The sequence below is a fragment of the Poromitra crassiceps genome (genome assembly GCF_964638095.1).
Source record: "Poromitra crassiceps genome assembly, chromosome: 2".
In the NCBI taxonomy this organism is placed as follows: Eukaryota; Metazoa; Chordata; class Actinopteri; order Beryciformes; family Melamphaidae; genus Poromitra; species Poromitra crassiceps.
In genome coordinates, this window is record NC_139624.1 from 102,600,202 (window position 1) to 102,609,139 (window position 8,938).

Sequence of the window (8,938 nt, forward strand, 5' to 3'; positions counted from 1 at the left end):
CAAGCATCATGATAATAGCTACACAGTTTATGTCGGTTCTTATTAGGGTGAATTCATACGAGTGGCTACAATGACTAAATATAGCCTTGACTATATGTAATAAGCAGGTGCAATCCCATTGGGGATGGCATTAGGGCATCGTATTATCCCATTATGCCCATGCTGCACTTGCCTGGGTCGAAGCAAACAATTAACATCATTATGAAGCTGGCTGTGCTGCTGGTATCGCCACACTGGTTTAATTAAGCACCATTATGAAGCTGGCTGTGCTGCTGGTATCGCCACACTGGTTTAATTAAGCACCATTATGAAGCTGGCTGTGCTGCTGGTATCGCCACACTGGTTTAATTAAGCACCATTATGAAGCTGGCTGTGCTGCTGGTATCGCCACACTGGTTTAATTAAGCACCATTATGAAGCTGGCTGTGCTGCTGGTATCGCCACACTGGTTTAATTAAGCACCATTATGAAGCTGGCTGTGCTGCTGGTATCGCCACACTGGTTTAATTAAGCACCATTATGAAGCTGGCTGTGCTGCTGGTATCGCCACACTGGTTTAATTAAGCACCATTATGAAGCTGGCTGTGCTGCGGGTATCGCCACACTGGTTTAATTAAGCACCATTATGAAGCTGGCTGTGCTGCGGGTATCGCCACACTGGTTTAATTAAGCACCATTATGAAGCTGGCTGTGCTGCGGGTATCGCCACACTGGTTTAATTAAGCACCATTATGAAGCTGGCTGTGCTGCGGGTATCGCCACACTGGTTTAATTAAGCACCATTATGAAGCTGGCTGTGCTGCTGGTATCGCCACACTGGTTTAATTAAGCACCATTATGAAGCTGGCTGTGCTGCTGGTATCGCCACACTGGCTTAATGAGCACCCCAGCCACAGTGGCTGGCCATCAGTGGTTTGAGCACAGACTCCCACAACAGGTGCCCTCATAGTTTCCTTCAGAGAAGGGGACTGGGAATAGACGGCACAGGAGTCCATGGCATGTTCATGTGAACTTGGCTAGTTGGCTTCACAAAATTCATGCAGTAAACTACTAATTCATATCATTTTGATATAAATAAACATGTTTTGATCCCTGAATGATAAGACAATACTCATTCAACCTATAACCAGTTCATGATAGCATTGAAAAAGCCACGCTGTCTGCTAGGTCTGTCCTGGGGAGACCAGTACATAGACAGTGGAGAAGAACTGAGTAGTTAGCATGAGTAGCGATAGCCACCATGGATGAACAGAAAGAACAGAGTGCCACCTACAGAATCTCAAACTTCATCCACAGAAATTCAAGGAAAAAACAAAAACAAAACGTCAGTGCAGATAGCAGTGCACCAAATGTAAAAAAAAAAAAAAAAAAAAAAAAAAAAAAGGCCTAAAAGGCCTGCAAAACCTGGATCTGGTGGATTACCACTTTGACATACTGTAAAAGAGGATGTAGGCTACTGGGTGCTCATATTGTTCTACATGTCTATGTCCAATTAACTATTTGGACTGACAATCACAAAATGCAATGACAATGAATCCCTGCCAGCTCCTGGTTTGCTGTTCTGTAGCTGACCCTGACCTCTGACCCCTCTGCAAAGTCAGCAACAACAGAGTTGAAAAGTATTCACTCTATTTATTTATTGCTCTTAATATTATTTTTACTTTCTGTACAATGGACCATCAAGGTTAAGAGCCGACCTTGCTCATAGTCGCTCCCAGTTAATTATCACTCTTTGGACTGATGTTTTGATGATCCACGATGGTCTTGATTGCATGTACTGTAAGCACTGCACCATTTCTGCAGTCTACCATGATTTCTGTGCTGTGTCTATCAAAGGGAACAGACACACACACTCACACACACACACACACACACGCACGCACGCACGCACGCACACACACACACACACACACACGCACACACACACACACACACACTCACACACACACAGACACGCACACGCACACACAGGCTCCACACAGTACTCTACTGTACACCCACAACCTCCATGACCTCCTTTTGTCTGATGAGTAAAAGAAAAGCACCAGAGGCAAGGAGGGAAGTGGTTGTCATTACACTGGGCGGGGTGTTTCTTTTGATTCGGAAGAAATAGGTTGTGCATTAATGGAGCCGTTCTCTGGCTCGTCTCCTGCTTCAAAAGAGGGAAAAACAAAGGCAGGGGAATGATAGCCACGGGCGCTGTCTCCACACGGGCAACGTATGATGGCCATACATTACAGTACAGAGCCTCGTGTGTGGTACAGTGGCACCTATTTTCCTAGTCAAATGAAATTCCTGTAGCTATTTACATTTCCAAATTCAAAGCACAAGGCAATAGATAACAAAGCCATTACTGTTGAACATTCAACGCAGCAGAAGAATATGTTGCATCAATGAAATATTTAATGTGTCGCAGTCTGAGGTTTCTTGGTGTCACCTGGCACAGTCACATGGACTACATGGGTTTCACAATTACACTTTGCACGATGTCTGATAGCTTCCATCAACACTTGAGCATGTAATCATATTATCACAACACACTTTGACAAGCGTGATGTTTGTGTTAGAGAAAGATTGGCTGAACTGCTCCTATTTGTTTTGGCTTCATGGCCAGTGTTGCACTATCATGTAGCTAGCACTTGTTTGACTGCACTGTGCACCACAAGTTATGGAACTAAACATATTTTCCTCTACCAAGCCCACGTTTTAACATTTTACTGCACTTACACAAGACTTCAGACATATTTTTTTATTTAACCAAATATACAGTCGCCTATATACATCTTCTCAAAGTTGCTGTAAAAAAAAGTCAAAATCTTCAATAATTGTCGCAGCTGAATACTGTGATTTAGCAGCTCCTCTAGTCCCCTAATTGGAGAGAGTGAGTTTTTTTAGGATGAAGGAAACAGATGAGCTCTGATGATAATGAGGCAGAAATGAGCACAATGCTGCAGTCGCAGGTGCCCTCTCACATACACCAAGGGCTAATGCTAGCTGTAGGCCTATTGATTAGCTGCTAACACTTTGTGTCAAACAAGCAGCATTGCATGCACCATTGGAATGAGCCACATCTGCATCCACTCCTGGGCTATGCAGCATGGTCAACTAATCATCACAACCATTCAAACCCCTGCTGGAGGACTTGGATTACGTGCCTGGGATTGAGTGATCTGTGAAGCTTGCAGAGAAAACTATCCTGTTGAGGATTTAGTCACTCGACATAGCAGTTTATGTTTCTCTCTCTCTTTCTTCACGCACGCACGCACGCACACACACACACACACACACACACACACACACACACACACACACACACACACACAGACACACATATATATATATATATATATATATATATATATATATATATATATATATATATAATTTATTTATATTTATTTATTTGTTTAGTGATATTATTGAAGCATGGGCCATGGGCCTGGTGTTGGGTCTTGTGTCTTTTAGATTTTGGCTCCATTTTTAGAGAGATAAGCTGTATTGCTGCCTGTTCTATATTTGCACTTTCCAGAGATCACTTGTCAATCAAACCATGTGTCCATGTAGGCTACTGTCACATCTTTTTCCTTGCATTTTCTGTGGATGAAGGTTGAGTTTCTGTAGGGGGCGCTCTTTTCTTTGTTCAGCCATAGTGGCTATCACTGCTCATGCCAACTACCCAGTTCTTCTGTTGTTCCAAATAAATTCCAAATATTCCAAATAAACAAACAAAAAAGAATCACTTCCTGTAAACCAGAAGATTTTTCCTGGGAAAGACCTACCAGACACAGTGTTTAAAACAGCAACTGTAACTGCTTTCATGAATGAGTATGGTATCAGTATCGTGTTGTTTTATCAGTCTGTGATAGAGCAAAGCAAAACAGCAGACATGGGACCAAGTCTCAAGTAAGTTCCAAGGCGTTGGTGTATTTTAAAGAGTCTAGACTAGCCCATTAAATGAAAGGCCTTTTTACTTTCAAACCTCCTTGAGTGCCTGGACCTGGATTTTTTTATCCTCTCCTTTTCCAAGTCATTTTGGTCCAAGTCTCAAGTCCCAAGTCATTTTGGTCCAAGTCTCAATCAAGCAAGTCCCAAATCATTTTTCTTGGGCAAGTCAAGTTAAAGTTTATGTCAAGTCGAGTCCTGATGCACAGATCTTGCATTCAGCAGGCTGCCTTTTTCATTCACATGTTGTATTTTTGAATCCCGAAAGCAATGAGTCTTGGCACAGTCGTGACAGCCATGATGATGATGATGATGATATATGACGTCATCACTGATGATGTCATACATTCTATGCTAATGAGGTCAGGGACATTGTGACATCATCAGTGATGTCTTAATCACTGATAATGTCATAGACATTGTGACATCATCACATTGTCACGCTGTGGCATCATCATCAGGCAGGGACGCAGAGCCGTATGACCCACAGGCATGGGACAACACTACATGTATATGCAAGGGCGAAAAGAGCTATGTGAGTCTCAGACAGAGGGAGCTGCCGAGATGACCTCCCCCATTTCTCCACGTGCTTCACTCCACAGCCACCAGTCCCGACAGGATCTGTACCATGAGGAAACTCATAGCCACAGGAGAAGGTATAGTCCCGAGCCCCAGCTAGCCCGCGGTCTTTACAGGGAGAGACAACATGAGGAGACCTCCAGAGAATCCCCCTCACCTCAATATAGGTTCCAGGAGCAAAGAGCGCCACCTGCAGGATATGCAGGAAGAAGCTGTCTAGGAGCAAGGAGAGAAAAGGATGATAGCCTTCAACTCGCAGATACTGGAGTTGTGAAAAAAGTTGCGAAGACAGGACGAAGGGCTCGCCTCGCAGCAGACCAATCATCCTTTGAGGAGGCTCATCGCATAAGGAAGTCCTCCTTATCTGCTTCCATGGGAGAGGGCCCCCCACCTAAACCGCCCCGGAGGCAGGGAGGCTGCGCAGAAGAAAGTTCTGGATCTGGTTCTGCCAAAACTTCAAGACCTGCAGCTGAGGACCTGGAAGACCGCCACCTGCAACCACAAACTCCCCAGGGCTCGAATGATGGAGATATTCCAGTGTTTCCAGACCCCGATGAAGTGCAAGAAGAAGACTTCACCATGCAAGTTGCAGCTCCAAGCATTCAAGTGAACCGGTTAATGAGCTACAGAGATCTGGACAATGACCTGAAGCACTATGCCTTCCAGACGTTAGATGGAGAGATTGACTTGAGGCTCCTTACCAACGTTTTGGCACCGGAGCAGGAGGTGAGAGAGGAGGATGTGGGTTGGGACTGGGATCTTTTGTTTACAGAAGTGTCCTCAGAACTGCTGATGGAATGGGATCAAGGAGAGAATGAGGTGCAGGCTGTGCTACCGGTAACGAGGTGTTGACCGGAACTGTCTCCAATGGGAATAAGCTGCCTATAGAGGGACAATGAATTTGGTTACAGTAACATTAATTACTGTTCATATCCAAAGTTTCTATTTAGTAAAAATGTATATATCCTACTACTACAATTGGAGGTGTGTCTGGCTGTCTGGCAGTCAATGTCAGCATGCGACACAAACTAGAGGCCTGTCTAGTTTCTTTAATATTTGCAGCGTGACCACTAGAGGCCGAGGCAAGTCTGTATGTCTGTCCCCTCAAAAGAAAGAAACAAAGAAAGTTGACAGGTCGGCAAAGAAAGTGGCCAGGTCGCCGATGATTTCATACAGTGCTAGAGGGCTCGGCCTGGTGGCCAGGTCACTACTATAGTGATTAGGATTGCATGATATATATCGATATGATAAATTAACGGCCGATATGCGTGGGCCATTTTAGGTTATTTAATCGGTGATGTCACCAGTGATGTCCCTTGAACAATTGTGATGATAGCATCGGCCCATAGTGTCTTCTGTGGTGTTTTACAGCAGTTGGCATCCTTTATGTTGCATTACTGCCTCCCATACCCCACCGCAGACACGGCCAATACGGTGATCTGTGACATCACTGATGATGTCACAATGTAACAGTGACAACACATGTCCATCAATTCCAATGCTGAGTGCCCATGTGTAAATCGCAGAGATAAATGGATCCAGACAGAGTTCAGTGAGGGATGTCTTCGGTGATGACATCACTAGGAATGCAGGAAAAATTATAATAAACGGCTTAAAGTCCCTGGAAACCAGAAATATTTTATTATTATTTAGCATTTTGAGTTCATCACATCACAGGAGCCTATGTTAATAAGCCACCAGCCAAATTTGAACGATGATGAATGTCGCAAAGTAGTATATAAATTTAGGTTTGACAGTCTGGCAAAAGTAATGAGAATGAATTATTTTTTAGAGTGTATTTTCTCCCGTGGAATGTGTGGGCGTGTCCCATCTGCAGCAGCCTCCGAGAGAGAGAGCGCGAGACAGAGGGGGGGAGGGAAACGGAGAAAGAGAGAAAGAGAGAAAGAGAGATCGACACACACACACCGTGCGTGTGTGTGTGTGTGTGTGTGTGTGTGTTCGTTGCTCGGAGAGGGACTCTTGCTGCGACTGCACAGCGTGTGTGTGTATGTGTATGTGTGAGTAACCTCGCGTCACCAGGCTGTGTGTCTCTCTGTGCTCTCTCTCACACGAGAGAGAGAGAGAGAGAGAGAGAGAGAGAGAGAGAGAGAGAGAGAGAGAGAGCGAGCGAGCGAGAGCAGCATAGCGCTCGGCACAGAGTGGGAGGCAGACGAACACTGAGGGAGCGCTGTCACTGGGGGCAAAGAACGGACAAAAGGAGGGCAGATTGCGCACGTGTACAAAGGTTATATAGAGCTTATGACGTCATAAGCTCCTGCATTTTAGAACCTCGCGCACTGCTCTCTTCAATGAGGAAGTATCTTGTAGAATCTTGTAGAAAAGTGTTGATTTTAAGGCTTTGGGTTGAAAGTAATGTATAATAATTTCGGAGGCAGAAAATTACTAACATAAGACCCTAAATAACATAGTTAGAACGTTTTTGTTTCAGATTGATCGGCCAACCGGTTGTAGAGATAAATGGATTCAGACAGGACAGGACAGTTTCCTTGTTTCCTTCCTTCCTACTATAGAGAGGCAAAGTGACCGCCTACTTCCTGCTTCAGCACTGTACCAGAGATTTTCATCCGCCATTTATTTTCCCATAGACATTTCGTAAAATGCTCATAAAAATTGTTTTACTTCATCAAACCAAACAGTTCAGCTATATTTAGAATCGGGAGATAGATCATTTCACTCGGACCAAAACTTAAAAAACTACATCTAATTTTTTTTTTCTTTAAATCCGCTTTTTTTTTTTACATTTTGGTCCAAGTGAAATGTTATGCGATCTCTCCTGTTTCTAAATATAGCCGAACCGTTAGGTTTGAACAAGCAAAACTATTTTTATAAACATTTTCCGAAATATCTATGGGAAAATAAATGGCGGATGAAAATCTCTGGTACAGTGCTGAAGCAGGAAGTGACGTTTCACTTTGGTTCTATATAATTAAGTTAATTCTATAGTTCTAGTCCATACCCGCCCGGGTTGTGCAGACTTCTGGGGATATGTGCACCAAAACAGCTTAAATTTGGGGGAAATTAAAAAGTCTGCTTCATCAGTCCCTGCCTAAGCCAATGCTTAAAGGAACACTCCGCTGATTTTCAACCAGCTTTGTATCATTACAAAATCAGTAGTATTCGACAACTGTAAACAGTTTTGCAGGCATTCATTTAGTTTGACAGTTATTGAGATTTAAGTTAAGTTTTTGACCAGCGATCATTCATGCACAAATGAGATCAGTGGTCCACAACTGAACTCAAATCAACTCTCAATAACTGTTAAAACTAAATGAATGCCTGCAAAACTGTTTACAGACTGCCAGAGCTGCTCATCTTATCTTGTGTCTTTTTCATACATTTCTCTATACTTACTTTTTCTAGATTTATTTGGTAATCAAAGTACTAAGCCACAGTACGTTATTTGGCTTATAATATGTGGCTTCGCACGTTTTTCCTCACTCGCAGTTTTATTGTTGTGAGCGTCCATTTTAGCATTACAGGGATGCTGAGGTGTGTTCAACTATGAAAACGGTGTGCAGTTTTGCTACAGTTACCAGGTTGAATGTTCATGTTTCCTCGCATGTTTCAATGCGCATGGACTGGACTATGAGTGAGAGCGGTGTGGCAGCATGATGAAAGGAGGGGGAGAGCCACTACGTGAACAATATAGTGCAACTCTAGACATACAGTCAAATGTGTGCAGCCCAGGCATCCAACTGTTGCAGTAATGTTACAGTAAGTCTCCCATCATATTACAGTATTCTACTTGCACACATGAATGACATCACTGGTCCACAACTTAATTAAAATCACCTCTCATGTCAAACTAAATGAATGACTGCAAAACTTGACAGTTTTCTGATTCTACTGATGTTGTAATAATACAAAGCTGGTTGAAAATGGGGTGTTCCTTTAATGGCTCATTTCCATCACATATAACAGCACAGTACAGCTCTACTCGATCTGGTCCTACTCGGCTCTACTTGATATAGACTCTGTTTCCATAGCAAGTTTTCGCCTCCACCCACACCTGGTCGTCATAGCGACCGCATATCTGCCCTCCGCCCATAGCCGAAGTAGGCTATAATGTATAACGTTAAAATTAAATCCATACACAGAACTTTTAAACTGATTATGAAATACTGGTGCCTCTAAATGACCTACAGTATACATGGGCAAATGTGACAATCGGCTAGGAGAATGGATATCACTTTGTTGTTACTCAAACTCACATGCATGCACTGCGCGGGGGACGGGAGAGGCGCTACGGGGAGAACCCCAGCAGCAACTCACCAGGCAAGACCGCGGCTTCGCTAAAGGGCTTCCCGAGGAGCGGACTTTTTCTCTCTCAAAACAAAACCACCGTCATGTCAAAGCTGAGCAAGGAGATCGATTTTATTTCACCAGAGCCAAAGGC

The 8,938-nt window shown here is 43.6% G+C and overlaps 1 pseudogene across 1 annotated transcript; it reads left to right on the top strand.

The window, feature by feature from the left end:
* The first annotated feature begins 4,506 nt into the window (after window positions 1-4,506).
* Window positions 4,507-5,373, top strand: LOC310771063 (intraflagellar transport protein 43 homolog A pseudogene; annotated as a pseudogene). Its single transcript has one exon. The product of its transcript is annotated as an intraflagellar transport protein 43 homolog A pseudogene (transcript).
* The last annotated feature ends 3,565 nt before the right edge of the window (window positions 5,374-8,938 follow it).